The sequence below is a fragment of the Protopterus annectens genome, chromosome 4.part0 (genome assembly GCF_019279795.1).
Source record: "Protopterus annectens isolate FY-2018-M chromosome 4.part0, PAN1.0, whole genome shotgun sequence".
Taxonomy (NCBI): Eukaryota; Metazoa; Chordata; order Ceratodontiformes; family Protopteridae; genus Protopterus; species Protopterus annectens.
Window position 1 is genome coordinate 1107527988 of NC_056733.1, and position 18447 is coordinate 1107546434.

The 18447-nt window shown below is 39.4% G+C and overlaps 1 protein-coding gene across 5 annotated transcripts in view; it reads left to right on the plus strand.

Annotated features, from left to right (window-relative positions):
• Positions 1–13310, plus strand: part of RELL2 (RELT like 2) — a 610006-nt gene extending 596696 nt beyond the window's left edge. For all 5 annotated transcript variants that reach the window (XM_044069084.1, XM_044069083.1, XM_044069081.1 and 2 more), the window contains one exon: positions 12776–13310. The gene's annotated coding sequence lies outside the window, so the exon portion shown is untranslated. The remainder of the gene's footprint in view (positions 1–12775) is intronic.
• Positions 13311–18447: the final 5137 nt, after the last annotated feature.

The window sequence follows — 18447 nt, forward strand, 5'->3', positions numbered from 1 at the left end:
TGATCCACCCTCTGCTGAGAGGACCAAAGGTCCTGCACCTTCAGGGTGCCTGAAACTGCTCCCTACCCCATCTCTGATGCATCTGTGAAGAGTTCCTGAGATGGCTGTGGTGTGTGGATTGAGGGGAAAGCTGCCAAATACACCAGTGTAATTCCAATTTATGACAAGGAGCAGAGAAATGAAATGGTCCAGCAGGTTGCGTGTTGAAGCCACACTGACTTTTGGTACCACTGAAACATCCTCATATGCAGCCTGGCTCAGAGAACCCCCAGAGCTCTGAGAAATTCCCTAGCTAGAAGAGAGGACAGGGGAAGCAGAGACAGAAAAATAAGCTGAGAGAGACAAAACATTGGGGGCAGGAAGAGATGCCAGCATTGGTACAGTCTGGAACCTGCAGCCTAGGAGAACTTGATCCTGAGACAGTCTCAGCATTGACTTCTGAAAGTTGACAGTAAACATCAGGGTTTGCAACAAAAGCTGGATAAAATGAAGATCCTGGAATGGGATGGAGCCTGCAGCAAGAGGTCATCTAGACAGGAAAATACATGAATGCCCTGAAGCCTACAAAAGGCGACTTCAGGGGCTGGACGTTTGGTGAACACCCTCAGGGCTGTAGAAATCTCAAAAGGCAAAGCAGAGAGCTGAAAATGAGAGAAAGAAACAGAGAAACACAAATCTCCTGAATAGAGGGGTGGATAGGAATGTGAAGGTAAATGCCTAGCAAATCCAAGGAAAAAAGAAAGGCTTGGGGAGGAACAGAAGAAACTAAGTCTGAAGAGAGCATTTGGAAGGCAGGTACTTATGAAAAAGGTGTTCGGAAAGGAAAGATCCAGGACAAGTCTCAAAGATGTCTCTTTCCTAGGGACTAGAAACATCCTGGAATAAACCTCCAAATCACTCTCTGGCTGAATGGTACCCTGGTCCAGCAGCCCCTCCAACACCCCTGAAAAATGAGCAAGCTGTTCTGTTGGGGGTTGAGGAATTCTGGAAAAGGAGGGAAGCACCTTCCAGGTCACAAAGTAACTCTGCCCAATGATGGAGAGAACCCAGTTGTCTGAGGTGATCAGCTATCAAACTGGGAGAGAAATCCTGAGGGACAAGGGAACATGGCTGAGAGGAAGGGAGGATAGACAGTCAGATGGCTGCAGATTTATCAGAAAAGGATTGCTTCTGGGGCCTGGGCATCTAAGTAGGCTTGTCAAAGAAAACCAGCCTAAGAGCCTTCTTACCTTTGAAAAACTCTCTAGGTAGCTTATGCAAAAAAAGCAGTCTTAGACCGATAGTTACTCTGAAAATTGGGAATAGGTGAGTCAAAGATCTACTTCAAATCATTCATAACCTTACCTTGATCCTTTAATGTATTAAAAAGGTCAGCCACAGGAGTACCAAACAAATTTTGGTTATCCAGGGGAGCATCCAGAAGTTTCAGTTTGATATCATCTGGCAAAGCCAAGAGCAGCAACTCGTCACACAGTTAGAGGCAGCAGCCTTAGAAGATGCATCTCCTGCATCATAGCTGCATTTGATGACTGATGAGCAACCTGAGAAGTGGAAATGAGCAAGGAGAGAGATGAGACTTTACCCTCAGAGTGAGGCATATCAGAAACAAGTTTCTCAATCTGGGAAATAAATGAAAGTAATGTACCTTGTCATATGAGCCTGGTCGTTGATGCCCCTGAAGGCTACGGTAGAAGAACTGTATACCTGTTTACCAATCCTTTCCATGGCTCTACTGTCCTTATTAAAAGGAATGAGCTTGGAAGAGGGCAACAGCCCAGAAGGCTTAAACACAGAAACAGAAGTCACTGTAGAATTAGAGGTAGGGCATGTATACAGGAACTTGCAGGCATCCAGTAACAGAAATTTCTTAGGAGCTGGAGGAAGAGAATTAGGTGTCAGGGAAGCAGCAGAAAAGGTATCTAACAGAGTAGCCAACATGGAGGGACAGCTTGGAATACTTCTTCTGGATGTATGAAACTTGGGGCAATCCCATTTGAAATGCTCCGTTATGCCCTTGACTGTGTCACCAAAGGAAATCTCCTCCATATGAGGATCAGGACTGACAGATTCCTCCTCCTCAGACCCACAGTCTAAAGGTGAAGGCAATTGGGAGGAATAGGCTAAGCAGCCAGCCTCAGAGTCAGAATCCCTGTCCGAAGACTCCAGGTCCCTAGCCCTCTTATGGGTACAGGACCAAAGAGGAGCAGGAACTGAAACTATCTGAGGAGACTTGAATGCCATCAAGGCACTGAACAAGTCTTGACTAAAGTCCTACCTTCCCTTTTGTAGATAGAAGTAGACACCACATGCTTTGTTTTTAGCCTTTTCTTCACAGGGATGTCCATACTGGCAAAATGTGGAGGGTTGGATTCCTGCCTAGATTCAATCAAGGTACCCAGTACCTCTTTCCTGTACAAGTATTTTAGGAATCCTTAAGCCCCTCAGAAATAATCAGCTGATGTTTGCAAGGCCTCTGAGGACATGTGAGAAGTAGTTACCATACCAGCTTCCGAGAATGTCACAGCAGAGTAAACCAAAGGTAATGCCAAGCTCTCCTCTGGGTTCTCACTCACCTCAAGAGAGATGGCCAGTAGAGGCTGGACAGCAGCAGACTCAGGCATAGATTTCTTGCTTTCTTTTTAAGTGACAGCTGTACCTCCGAGTGAGTGGAATTTTCCATGGTACTTTGGGCCAAAAAGCTTGACATGTTGGTTCTCAACTTAAATGGAAAAGTGAAGAAAGGTGATTATGCAAAGTTCTGGAAACAAACGCTTGACAGATAGAACACTGTGTGTGGTTGGGCAACGTACCCAAGTAAAATTGGCACCTATCGTGAAAGTCATTATGGGGGATCTACCTCCCACACTGACATTTCCCTTTCTTGAATGACATTTAACCCAGTAAACAATATAAGGAAAAGGAAAAAGAACCCCAGTGGGGTACTTATTTGAAAAATGTAGGCTTGGTACAACTAGCAAAGAGAAGGGTGCACAAACTAATGTACAACAATGGCATTCAGACTGGTGGTAGCACAGTTCTGACTTGGGAGCTTACGTACATCACCTCTATGCCCTATGCTTGCACTGGACCATACCTCTGACATAGAATGCTGCCTAGGTGATAACAGCTTTGGTATACTGGCTGGACATTGGGCTATTCTTGGCAGGAGATCTCAGCGGTAAAGAATACTACAACAGTGATATGAAAGGACATCTCCAGCACACATATACTTTTAGGTTTGCAAGTACAGTATATATAGCACACAAATCACAGTTTAAGCTTACACGCTTAGTGTACACAGCACACACATCAGTGTATGCAGAAAACATATACTTTTAAGATTATTAGTACAGTGTACACAGCACATATAGTTTAACTTTGTATGTGTGGTATGCACATCACACACATATGCAGTGGGCATAACATCCATATCATAGTTTCAGTTTATAAGTGCGGTGTGCACAGCACACACATCAAGTTTGTAAGTTCATTGCTCACAGCACATATCATAGTACAAGTTTAGTAGTATAGTCTACACCACATGTATACTCTTCCATCCATTGTACAAGTACATTGTACACAGTGCACATATAACAGCTTACTTTTGTACATACAATGTACACAGACCACACATCAAAGTTCAAGTTTGTAAGTGCTGAGAACTCAGCACATAGTTTAAGTGCAGTGCAAACAGCACATATCATAATTTAATTTTACAATTTCAAAATGTATAGCACATCTTAAGTTTGTAAGTGCAGTGTACATAGTATACATATCCAAGTTTAAGTTAATAAGTGTAGTGTACACAGCATGCATATAATTTAAGTTTGATTGCAGTGTATACACCATGCATATTATAGTATAAGTTTACAAGTGCAGTACATACAAAACACATTACAGCTTAAACTTATAAATGCAGTGTACACAACACATATACTTTAAGTGCACAAGTACAGTGTTCACAGCATAACTATCCTAGCTTGTTTATAAATGCAGCGTACACAACACACATATCAGAGTTTAAGTTCATGAGTGCAGTGTATATAACAAACACATCAGAGTTTTAAGTTTATCGTTCTAGTATACACAGAGTATATAATACAGCTTACGTTTATAAGTGCAATCTGCACAGCTATCAGTAAAGATATAGGACATCTGTTGGATGCATGCAACAACACATACAGCTATTCATTCAAATAGAGGTCATACCTGAAGCACTTTCATTTCAAAATGTGTTGACTTTTTTAAAATGGAGTTTTGAAAGTCCTCACATTGTGGGATAAACATGCTCAGTTACATTATGTTAATAAAAGGCTTGTTAACATTGTCTGGTAGAAGTCTTTATGGACAATTAGTTTGGTTCTTAGTTTGGTTTGTTCTCCGCTTGGGTCATTTCTGTTTCTTAGTTACTACAGTTTCCAGGATGAACAGCCCTTATGAATCAGAAGTCAAGGTAGAGAGACGGTTCATATTATACGATCAAATGCTAGAAACAGAGAATGATCTATTATCAAACCCAAATGCACAAAACCACAAAATTTCAAAGGAACGGATCAGGAAATTTTTTCCTAGGGAAAAATTTGCTGATCCAAAAAAAAAAAAAATGTATAGACAACAAAGTGGGGGGCTTTGCCCCCACACTCCCTGATGCAGGTGGGACTGTGCTCCCCACCCCCCCCCACCTTAAATATACCAACTCCGAGATTGCACCACAGTGAAGCAAAGTCCAGAGAACGGCCCAGCAATTTTTTCCCTGGGAAAAAATTCACTGATCTGTTGCTTCGATATTCTGCGGTTTCATGCATTTGGGTTTGAGCTCATGTAATAGGAACCTGAGTGAGACACTTCTAGTGATATGAGCATATTTTAGGTTTTTGGGGGTAGGAAAAACCCTCCTTTAGTTACATTCACATTTGTTAACACATGCATTTCCTTTAATTATTAATTTATTTTCTTAACTTCTGTTGTCAATTTGCTGGTGAATGAGAGCATTATTAAACAGCAGCATAAGGTGAACAATAGCAGACCTTTCCAGTGAACCACCAAAACCCCCAAAATCTGCATTTTTAGTCAGATGAAAGCACTTAGGAACCATATTTAAAGTATTTGCATTTTTGTATTAGTGAACCTTTTAGTATTAAATCATGGTTTGGCTGTGTTCCATTGTCTTCACCTTTTCTGTTTTGGTATTATTAAAGAACATATTAGTAGAAGGAGAATGAAGACAGCCATCAGGATGTCTTAGTTCATAGACAGAGACTGATAAGGAATCTGAAATGCCTATCCAGTGAGCGTGGGGAAAATACAGTAGAATTCAGATGATCACTGCAAGGCACCAGACAGTTGGCAACAATGGTTACATAGCTTAAGTGGATACATTCATTTATATGAGAAAATGTGACCTTATATGAGTAGTCATAGACACAAAAGTGCTCACAGATGGCAATATGTATAGCCACACAGCTGGAGATGAAAACACGATATTCATCATCACAGCACTATGTTTTAATGTCTTAGGAATGATTGCATCCTGCTTAAGGGGAAAATGGAGTTTGGATAAGAATTTTACCTGACAGTGACAATAGATTAGTGGAGTCTATTAATGTCAAGTAAACGCACCAATCAAAAGTGGGGGTTACTGCATGGTATAAAATTGTGAGTCACATTCTAGGAAGGTTCTGACAAATGTGGTTAGTCATTACTCATGGCAGGATACAAATATACAAAGCAATGAAATAATATACCACTGCCAATTAAAGTGTCCAAATACCCTAAGACATTTTTATAAGGTAGCCATGTTAATGAATGGGTTAGACTGCTTACAGTTCCGTAGCTTCATAGGTTGCCACTAGACAATAAATTGGGTAGACCATTTGTAGGGTAGCCACTACAGTCCCCATTACTTACTACCCCTTTCCATGAGGATTTGTGGGGGAAGCTTATTTGCTTTTACCCATCCATTCATCCAGGTTGCATTTGAACAGTGTGAGAGAATATGAACAGGGAGACTTTGAGTGATGTATCCCTTGTGTCAACAGGTTTGGTTTATGATATGGTGACGATTAAGGTCTTTAGTATGGGTGTCCATTGTGTTGATGCTTTTTGCAAATATGAAGGAGGTTGCTCTGGACAGGGTTATTTAAGGCCTTGAAAACCAATGTGAAGCCATCTTTAAGGAATCTATATGAGACAGAGAAGAAAAATATAGCTTTAATGCATTCTGATAGCTAATGGGACTCAGGCCATTGATGTTCTTTGTGAGAGAAATGTTCTTTGTGAGAGAAATGTTGGGGGTCTTTCAAGCTGGAACACATAACTGAGCAGGTACACACTCAAAGGTAGCACTGTATCCAATTATGGACCTGATAAGGAAGGACTGGGGAGACAGAGAGATTATAACATCCTTGGATCTGGAAAAATGCTCTTAATTAACTGGGCTAAATAGAAGGAATTCCTCAAATCATCACATAGTTGAAGCAAATTTGTCTTAGAGACATCTCTGAAGATGGTAGGATTTGTGACTATTTTGGGATCATTTCTAGTACTAAAGACTACTACTTGATAGCCAGATCTAACTGGGGAGGGACGTGCTATGTTTGTAATGAACAAGTCCAATATATCTAACCAAGAAGATACATGAACACAACACCACAAATTACAGAGGTGACATCAGTAGAGGATGCAATGTGTTACAGGCATTGGACCCTGATGTATGACATGTAATCACTGCACTGGCATCATGGTTCTGTAATGAAACAAATGCATGTATTTTCTAGAGTTAGGAAGGCTTCTAAGGAGAGCAGTTTCTTATTCAGTTGCATTGAGCAGTGCCACCCTTATACTGTCACGGACTGGTGTGGCTAGGATAGTAGATGAAGCAGGTTTGCCTAAAAGCATCCATCCATCCCCAACTCCTTTTCCCATCTTTGCACATGGGGTTGAGATGCTACTTCAACAGTGACAATCATCTAGACCCAAGGTTTACACCACCAGGTGACTAGCCCTGCTGTGTAAAGCATCATTCATTATGAGATAATGTCCTGGCCAATACAAGTGAGCTCTGGGGTGAAAGATGCAGGTCATCAATGAAAATCAAGTTGGACAGGCAACCATCTCTTCCTGCAGGCTGACAAACATTGGATCAAATTTAAATGACAGCAGTAGCCAAGCCAAATGCTGCGGTCAGTCATCACTTGTTTATACCGAGGCATCATTCTTGGTGAAGTAGGATGTGGCTTAAGACTAGCTTGATACCGACTTTAGATGTATATTCTGTGAGCACTGTCATGTCCGTCTTTATATAATCCAGGGAAGTCTGTCCCGAATCATTCATACTTACATGAACAATCACCATGTCGTAGCTATATCTTGAGTGAAGGGACTTGAGAGGCTCCAACACCTGCTGTATACTTGCTCCTGAGAAGCAGTTCACCATTACCCTCTTTGCCACGCCAGGTGAGTGGAGTCATCAGTGATCATTGCCTTGTATTTTGACTGGTCCATACTTCCTTATAGGTTTAAATGGGCTTGTAGGATTACTCTTCTGAGTAGAGTTTATAGTAAGTGATGATGAAGGTGTAGCATGTGAAACTGCATTATTCTGCTGAGGAGTTTGAGAACTTTGGAGGCGTTTGAGGCTTAGGAAAAGACTTCTCAAGTACCTTAGCTTAACAAAGCTTGTTTTCAGATGAGTGGCATTGTGGCATTTAGATGTGAAGTGGGAGTGGGAACTAACAACCTGCTGGACACAGAGTACATTTTAGATGAAAGGTTAGCCATCAACTTACCTAGGTGTTTGCACTTCCATTGGATTATGTTGAAGGTAGGACTAACTGGTTGTAAATCAGCATTAACCAGTCAGAGTACTACCTCAAGGTAGCTAGAATTAATAGGCTGACAACAGAGGTGATGAAGTGGTCTGCAGACTGACTCAGAACAAAGGGACTTAATGGCATCTAGTGTGAACCTGGCTGACTATATTAACTTAACTTAGTACCTAGCTTCGTAGTTTGCAGTATGTATAAAGTAATGGACCCATGAAGGTAGTACTCCAGTTGCTCCCTGTGTCTGCAAAGCTGAAGCTGGCACTACTTAGCTAGATGTGAGGGGGACTGTAGTACTGAGAAATGGAGCAAGGTGCCACTTGGTGAAGTAAAATATGCTTTTGTTTAGCTGGGTGGTTAAGGTTGCAGCCAGGTACAGCACTTTGACCTAGCAAAGCTGAGGTGCTGGTTGAGCAAAAGAGCAGCCCAGTTTACAACTATGGATACGGTGTATGGGGAAAAATGTAGACATTAAGGATGTAATCTCTGTTCAGTTTTAAGGACATGTGCTTATGGAGTTCACTGTGATCTGTCACTGTTCAATTCACAGCTAAGCCAAATGCAGAGCAATAGTGCACACAACAGAGCAATATAAAGCAGGAAAGAAAAAGGAAGCAGCCAGTCAGAGAACAATTGATAATGTCACCAGCGGTTAAATGACAAGAGCAGCAGTGATACTACCTTCTCTTACAAGGTAGCTACTATAGCTAAGTTCTAAAAAGCCTCCAAACAATAGACCAATTAAGCTTTGCCCAAATCAGCAATGACAATAAAACAGTAACAATTTGCTTTGTTGTATTATCAACGATGAATTAAAATATTAATTTCCTTCGTGTAGCAGGGAATGGTTTAATTCAAATCTGGATGGAATAAGACAGAAATCAGTAGTTACGCTGGGGTTAGTCATGCACCTTAGAACACCCCGGCCAAATGATAATATGTGCAACACAGCAACATAAAGCAGGCAAGAAAAAGTAAGTAACCATTTGGAGATCAGTTGATAACTATGCCACCAGCAGCAGTTAAATACCAAGAACAGCAGTAATTCTAACTTATCTCACAAAATAACTACTACAGATAAATTCTAAAAGACCCCCACAACTCTTGGCCAATTAAGTTGTGTCCAAGTCAACAATGGCAGTAAAAACAATAGAAACAGTTTGTTTTGCTATAATATCAGCAAAGAATTACAATGTTCACTTACCTGATACATCAGCAACTGGTTTGAATGAAATCCATTTAAAATAAGTCACAAATCAGTAGTTCTGCAGGGCTCATTTGCATAGTTGAAAGCACACTCAGACAAATGAAGTAAGCCTTTGTTCTCATAAGACAGTTCAGATCAAATACGTACAACTGACAGATACAAGGCAATGGTAGATGCATTACATTTTCACCATTGTGCTCAGTGGAATTTCTTTCCAACATTCTGTGTGGTTCACAGTACTTAAAACTTTTTAACACAAACAGGGATGGATGAGCTGTTTTGGTGGATAAATACTACATCTGTTTACTGATCTGCTAGTGACCAGCAGTGCCATCACTAGTGACTCTAACTGTGGAAAAAAAATAAAAATAACAAAGGGTCTGACAACACAGTGGAAAACTGAACATTCTAGAAGATGTGCTTGGTTAGTGAGAGGTCTTTGATATTTTTGAATACATGGATCATACATAAACTACATACACTGAAAACTGTATCTATCTATTACTACCACCTTTAATGATAGACAGATTGTTTGCCCAATTAGTTTTCAGGGCTTGCTATGTCAATTTTTTACATCGACTGCCACTGTGAAAACAAATGCTCTTTTATTGCCCTTGCAGACACCTTGTAGTTGTTTAACTAATGGGGGGCAGGATTTTCTGTCAACATTACCCAGAGGCGCTGGAAGCTGTTGAAAACTGGGGGGGGGGGGCACTTAGTGATCTAAAAAGGGCATTTTTTTAAACTATTTACTACCACAACATAGGTTCACTTGGAGGGCATTTTACATTTAGTCAATTTCTCTTTTGGTTCTTGAATTAACATTTCCTGATTGGTCTTGCCTATCCCATGGCTGTTAATTGTATATTAGCCCTAGTGAGAATAAATGTTATCATACTATAGATAATTTGGGGGGACCCATGTAAGGGATGCAGCATTTAGGAACTGCCTCTATCCATTAGTGGCATGAGGGAAAATCCTGAAGTACATTTTCTATTACCCATCCTTAGATCCAAGTTGCATTTGAATATGGACAGTGATGGGCTTTTATTTACTGGAATGGATAGTCTGTTCTGGAACAGTGGTAGCCTCTGTGATATATATCCATCTCTCCACAACATTCAGTTTAGATACCCGGACTGAGTATTTCTGATGCCATCTGACTTGTTGATGTTCAGTAGGTCCATCTGTATTAGGTCGGAGGATGTCTTGTATGCCAGCCATCTCACCTCTAAACACTCTACAGGATACGGAGTATAGTGAGAAATCTTTGAGGTGGTCCATGCAAGATCTATTGTTTAGGACTTGTATCCTTTTAGTAAGGTATCTCTCTGGGTATTCCAATTGTTGCATGGGTCTGGACAGATACATGCCAAAGTGGGCATTATACAAAATGATTGACCTAATGAGGGCTTTGTAAGGAGGGATAATAACATCTCTAGATCTAGTCACAATCAATTTGGTTATAATTTGTGCAATATAGAAAGGCTTTCTTATGACTCTGGGCACATATTGGCCAAAAGTTAGATCACTGTAAACACAAGTTCCCAAATGCCAAACAACTGTATCAGTTCTCAGGGAGCACTGTCAATTTGGCAGTTCCCTGGAGTAGAGGACTTCCCAAAGGATATGATGATGTATTTCTTGGAGTTTATTTTCAATTCATGATTCTGGCACCAGTTATTGTTTGGGACAAACCTTCCTGCATGATGGTCAAGTCATTTGGGGATTCAATAACTGTTCCTAGCTTGCAGTCATCTCAAACTTAGTTGGCCAAAGCCCTTTGGTATTTCCTTTTACTTTTAAGATGTATATGCCAAACAGAAAAAGTCTCAGCACCAAACCCTGGGGGACTCATTGGTGACTGGTCTCTTCCCCTTTTTTGATCTCGTGCATCCTGTAAGCAAGCATGCATGCATGCATTCTTTGACTCACCTTCCTGATTGAATTAACCTGACTGTATTAAATTACATTACTTGTATAATACAGCACCACTTGTTAGAATGTTTTTTTAAATTTGTAGTTTGGAACAGTCTTCCAGTAAGCAATGAAACAAAATGTATGAACCAATAATGACAAAACTACCTACTTCAGAAACTTTCAACCATAAAAGGCCACTCAAACGTCTGTCATTACAACCCACCAATATCAGTAAATATGCAAAATCTCTGCAGAAGTAAGTCATTTAAATAATTCCACATTAAAGAGACCTGTACCTAATAAAGAGGTTGCTGCTAGCAAACAATTTTATATTTCATTGTCTCATCTACAAATAAAGTCCCTGTTGCCCTTGAAGAATAAATTGCCTATACCACATTAAAAACATAAGCTAGTAATTTTTCAGTGGGGAATGGATGGCAAACTGATAACAGAAACATAGGAGGGCATTCATAGGACTGGAGCATCGACTCCCTTTAAAGTACAACACAGTACAGTATCAGCGATCCATCTGCATACTGTGGGAGTAAAACCCACAGGCTTCTGCATCAAAAGCAAGTATGCTACCTGTTGTGCTACTAACAATGCAAATGACTTAGCATAAGTAGCACTAAACATCTCTTCCCCTGAAGCTCTCAGCTCCTTGTAAAATCCACTTGACACGCAACTAAATCTCTCAACTTCGCAGCACAAGAAATCTGGAAAAAGCCTAAATTTATTTGGGGGGGGGGGGGCAAAAGCCCAAAACTAGAGAAACATTTTAAATATTGCTTGTATAATCTTAGAAAGTTGCTAAATAAAGTGTTGTGTGTTACCATGTGTTTCCTGAAAGATAGGAAGACTGAAACTTAAAGAACCATCATTCTTTAGTGAATTCAGTTCTCAATGACTTCCCAGAAAACCACAAATTTTAAGAGGAACAGACCAAATGTATGAGCCAAATTTTCTGTAAAAATATGGACAGTTGAGAGCTATGGACTCAACTCCCTGGCTCACAAGTGGTGGTATGGGTAGAGAATTCAGGCTCTTGTTTCAGCCTGAGTAACACGAACCACCAGGTATACCTAACTGGGGCATTTTACACATACATATACACACACACAGGAGCAGCATAACTCCTGCAAATAAAAGAACAAAACTCCCCTTACTGGCATGACTCTGGCAACACCAACAAAACAGCAGCAGCATAACTCCTGTAACACACAGCAATAACAGAACAAGAACAGCTAGTTTAGTTTAACTTCTGCACATTAATCCACGTTAGCATGAAAACTCCACTTCATTAATTTTTCCCGACAGGTCTTGCAGCTGTAAAAGTGGGGAGAGCTCACCCTCCCCCTGGCTCTATGGTTCTGGCACCCATGACATTACCTCCAATGGCCCAGCAGCACTGGATTTATCTTAGCAGAAATCATCTTTGGCAAATTATACGCTATTTCCTTCAATTACACAAACTGAAAACTTTTAGATCACATTTGGGTCACAGTCTAAGGTCAGGGGCTGTTTTTTAAATTACATGCTGCAACTTGCTTGTACTTATATGGGTATATTTATAAGTGGAAAATGCAGGCATTATTTCAGTATATGTTGGTTGATTGTATTGTTTTGAGCATTACCGGCCTTTAAGAGAATAAAACCTGAGCCTGTACACTGTTGAAAAAAAAAAAACTGCGAGACAGACTTTTTTGTAGTGCCTATAAAATGAAACTATTGCTACTTACATTAAAGCAGCAGTGACACTTGTAATATGTAGTACACAGACAGTACAGGATATTACTTTAACCCTTCTTGCCATTTTTCCTTTTAGGAGAAGAAACTGACAACAGTGAAGACCTGGAAATAGTACTCATAAGACTTTGAAGACCTTTCAGAAAGTTTCCATCCATAAAATACCAGATGAAATATAAACTCTCATACTAAACCATTGCATCTAGGAAATAGGTCACTCATTCAATTACTTATTCATACATAGCAAGAAGCAATCAAAAACCTGTATTTGTGTTTATACTATTTAGCAAAGCAGATGGAGTATGAAAGAAGGTGTGCTATAAACAATGACCATGTGATCTGGAGACGGGTGCAACTTACTGCAGCTTCACAACGAGACTTAAACTGATGCATCCCCTTGACATTTATGATGGTCACTTAGATGGCTGCTGAAGGAGCTGTTCTGTCAGAATTTGGTTCTGTGGAATACTATTACTGCCAACAGTATAACTTTACTTAAAACTCTCTCTCTAAATATTAAATCCTTACGTATTTGATAACTATAATACCAGAAATAAACGACTGTCACACTTTTCTGATCTGCCAGAGCTAAATAAATGATCAGGACAATTTAACTTTTCTTTACCTGAATTTTTCATGAGGCGCACATTTGAATTACAAAGTTTAAAACAGGTGTTAAAAGTACTTCATCTCAACACAAGTAAATCTAGTGGTATGTTACCAGTAGCAACTCCTGAAATGCACTACAAAAATGTGTAAAGCTTCACTAAACCAAAAAAAAAAAAAAAAAAAAAATGGCTAACAAGGAAATCAGAAAGCTGTTAAACTTTATTTAGTGCTTTCATCCAATTAAGACTTTTTGAGACTATCAAAACACCACATACTCACATACAATATAAATTTTAGTCACAACTCAATTCAAGCTTGAGTTTACAATAATAAAAGAAAAACAAAGAACATTTTATGTACACATAAATATCAACAAAAGGTAGCAAAACTTTAAGCAATAGATTAATGTATTTTAACATTATATATTCATGATTGATGCATGTATAAAAGTTCTCTCTCTCTTATTTTTATAACCCCATTAAGATTTAATTATGGGTCATGTGACCAGGTAGTTTTTCCCCCACAAATATTTTTAAATGTATTTAATTTGTGTGCATATGGTATTTTGACATTCCGAAGAAGTCTTTTCATTGGATGAAAGTGTTAAATTTTAAACAGTAACCTGGTTTCTGTGTTTTTGTTTCAGACATGGAATTTTTTGTGCTGTGTAAAGTGTAATTATAAGAAATGGAAAAAAGGGGAAGACATATGATGTTGTTGTATTAGTAGTGTTTTTTATTGTAATGACATCATCATTTACAGAAATCCACAGGGAGACTAACGCTTGTTTACTGGTATAGTGAATCCCAGAGAACCGATGTAGAATGACAGGTTTGTGTGATCAATGTTTCTGTGCATGAGAACTGGCTATGCTGTACACTGTATATTTTTGTTTGTTTCAGAGGTAATCAGAGAAGAGAGAAATGGCGAGTTTTATTTTGCTTTTTATTTTTCCCAGATGTAGTTCAACATGTAAATGCAGTGACTTTGACACTTCAGGTAACGAAGGTTGTGGGTTCAAATACCATAGATATATTCAGTATCGTACTGACCCCTGAGGAGTGATATATGCCTTGCCTTCCAATGCCTTATGGATCCACTAGTTCTGGATCATTTGTTTCTCCACAAATACCAAAACAAGAGAGCTAAATCTTCACCAGCAGAAAAATAAAACAAAGTAGAGAGAGAGAAGTTCATTTACATAGAAACTTTCCTGCCCCTCTGCAATAGACTTGTTAAGCAGTGTTATATAGCATCTTCCTTCAACCAGGAACTGGGTAGTTGGATGGATATTCACAAATTCACCCTGGGCTTGACTTGTCTGACCCTTCTGAAGCAATGATGTTCAACATGAGGGTATTAGCAAGGCATAAATGGTTGCAATACTCAAAAGTACTATATTTTCAATGATCCTATAATCCCCAACTCTAAGTGCATTAAGAGGTGGTATATACAATAGAGATGGGGGCAGGAGGGCAAGGGTTGCAGTAGAGGTTGCCGCCTGTTCGAAAAAGAATTGTTACACAGTACTGTATAATATTTAGAGTGTTGCCGTATTGACTGCACAATGTTCTTGTGGGATTAGAACTTTTTAAGCTTCAATTAATCACTTGTCAGTTAAACAGCATGTAATTGATCATAGTAGATCCAAATCCATAAAAAATCCATCAGATGGAAATGTCTGGCAATTTATTATGACACCTGCTGAATTCAAAAACAGAATTAAATTTAAGTCCTACTCTAATTATATCAGTCCTTACCATATTCATATCAACATGTTCCCTGAAGTTACAGAAGGTTACACATTCACAAATTAGATACTGTGAATGATTATTGGAATTAAGCACTTACAGTGAAAATATGAAAACATACTCCAGTCACCACCACGCTGTGAATATCCTGCAATATGATCAAGGTAAAAGAAAACCATTATAACCTATTTTCAAGAGGTAAATAGAAGGCAGAGTAATGAATTATAAACATTACTGGTATTATTTCTTCTAATCCTAAAACTCATCTATATACAAACGCAAAGCTAGACCTAGAAATCACAGGCCAGACATACAAGACAGTAGTGTCAGGCTAGGTTTCTGTCAAAGTGCATCACTGGATAGTGGCTGTTCTTCGAGGTCCATATTCCTGCTTTGTACATTTACCAGACAGGAACACATCTGGTCTACAGTCAAGAAGTAGCAAAGCCCAAACACTGTTTTATTTCCAGTATCTAGTATTAAGCCAAGGGAAATGTACCTTTGTTGGTATCAAGTAGGTATCACTCACAGAATGTGCTTTCATGCCTAAAGACCTGTTCACAAGCTTTTTCAGGGTAGAACTTGAATGCATTAATTTTAAATTTACATAATTTTTTAAATCATCAATACGTTCTTAATATTTCATTTCCTACTTCAACATAAGTGAACTTCTGTTAGACTACCTCTGAGCTGTGGCTCTCCTGTTACTAAGTGAAAACAAAGAGAAGTGACTCTTTTCATACATAAATACATCTTTTAAGTGGAATAAGATTCTCGTACCACGTAAGAGATGAATTCATCTGTAGGCCTATAAACTACTAGTTCCTATGGGCAGTTATGAACTTTGGAAGTGCGCAGAAAGTTTGAAACATTCATCAAGTAGACAGGATTATGGTGGGGAGCACAGTTTTCTATGATACATTTAAGCTACAGGTCCAAAGAAGGGTAACACAGATGTCCACTTTCTATAGAGCAAAAAATTCTCCCCACTGACATTCCACAAAATTAACCAAAAAAAAAAAAAAATTAGCAAAATGGCTGAGGTATTTGAGAAACAGGCCAGGGTCATGGGTGCCCTGGAGTGTTAAAAAGGACAAAAAAAAATGATTATGGATGGATATTCACAAATTCACCTTGGGCTCGACTTGTCTGACCCTCCCTAGGGTATGGTGGGGTGAGCACAGGCCCCAAGTTGGAGGTTGAGGAGCTTGAAGCAAGTAATTATTCATAAGAGAAGCACGTACAGATACTGGGGTACATGTGCTTTTCATGTAGTGACAGTGGGGTACATGTGCGTTTCATGTACTGACAGTGGGGTACATGTGCTTTTCATGTACTGACAGTGGGGTACATGTGCTTTTCATGTACTGACAGTGGGGTACATGTGCTTTTCATGTAGTGACAGTGGGGTACATGTGCGTTTCATGTACTGACAGTGGGGTACATGTGCTTTTCATGTACTGACAGTGGGGTAAATGTGCTTTTCATGTACTGATAGTGGGGTACATGTGCGTTTCATGTACTGATGCCTTTGTATACTGTGCACTGGGTTAGGCTGGGAAGAAATCTACAGAACAGTGCAAATAAAAAACCTCAACCCTGTAATGTAACAGTTTTACAGGTCTGACATCCAGCCTTAGATCAGTTTGAAGGAACAAAAGTGGCAAATAAACAGTAGAGAGACACCTAAAGTCTTGATGTCATTAGGGAGATAAAAATAAAAATGTGAGCATAGCTTTAAGAAATACATGACATTTTGTAAAACCTGGAAGCATACCCAAAGCATTACAGAGCAATGATTATTTTGCAGTGGACCTAGACTTAGGACCAGTAGTACCACTGAACACATCAGTGTGCACAGACTACAACAGCTGAAAACACTTAATGTCCAGGGTAGGTTTAGCTACGTTAGTGTGGATAACACCCTGTATATACAGCATATTGAGTAAACATGGGAAAATACAAGACAGCAGTGGATGAGGCAGCCCAAATGCATTTCAGAAAGTAATGGATGCAAGGTGAGTCAACTACAGATTAAAACAAAATGTATGAGGTTTCTCAAAAAGTATGAAGCTAAGTAAAACACAACTGAAAATACTGGGATATATATATATATATATATATATATATATATATACAACTTGGACATTCAATATAAGAAACAGATCAGGAAACTAAAGGCAAAGTATGAACATGACTAGTAAGAAGGGTAAAAGATCATAAACTATCCTCCTTCACATTAACAGGGCAGGCAGTGTGCTGTAAGGTGACACAGTATACATTAACAGGGCAGGCAGCGTGCTGCAAGGTGACACAGTACACATTAATAGGGCAGACAGCATGCTGCAAGGTGACACAGTATACATTAACATGGCAGGCAACGTGCTGCAAGGTGACACAGTATACATTAACAGGGCATGCAGCGTGCTGCAAGGTGACACAGTATACATTAACAGGGTATGCAGCGTGCTGCAAGGTGACACAGTATACATTAACAGGGCAGGCAGTGTGCTGTAAGGTGACACAGTACACATTAACAGGGCAGGCAGTGTGCTGTAAGGTGACACAGTATACATTAACAGGGCAGGCAGTGTGCTGTAAGGTGACAGTATACATTAACAGGGCAGGCAGTCTGCTGTAAAATGACACAGTACACATTAACAGGGCAGGCAGTGTGCTGTAAGGTGACAGTATACATTAACAGGGCAGGCAGTCTGCTGTAAGGTGACACAGTATACATTAACAGGGCAGGCAGTGTGCTGTAAGGTGACACAGTATACATTAACAGGGCAGGCAGTGTGCTGTAAGGTGACAGTATACATTAACAGGGCAGGCAGTCTGCTGTAAGGTGACACAGTACACAAGTAAAACAAAAGCCAAAGAAGATTCAAAAACAGAAAACAAGAAATGGCTCACATTTTTGGTACTTATTTGTGAAAAGGTTTTGGCACATGAATATAGATGTGCAAGTGTCTAAATTACCCATTTATATGTATGGTGTATCATCCTATGATTGACTCATATATCATTGACATTGCTTCTCTACTTTTACAAGTGTGTGTGTTTATAGATGAGTGCCACCATAAACTCCTGATATGCTATGAACATGAACAGTGGCCATCAGAAAATGACTTGATAAACTCTTTTTTAATGATTTCACTAAAGTTTTAAGCAGTAAGCAGGATATGGAGGCTCTATATGTGGACTGATGTAAGGCTTATTATTAAATTAAATATAATTTAATAGTTACCCAAAAAGTGTTGCAATAGTGCAAAAAAGGAAAACAAACCAAAAAACACACCACCAGGGCTTCTGGACTCCACACAGTTTTATAAACACAAATAATAAAGTGCATCAGTCAGTCTTGGTATCCTGTATGTTTTTCAATATT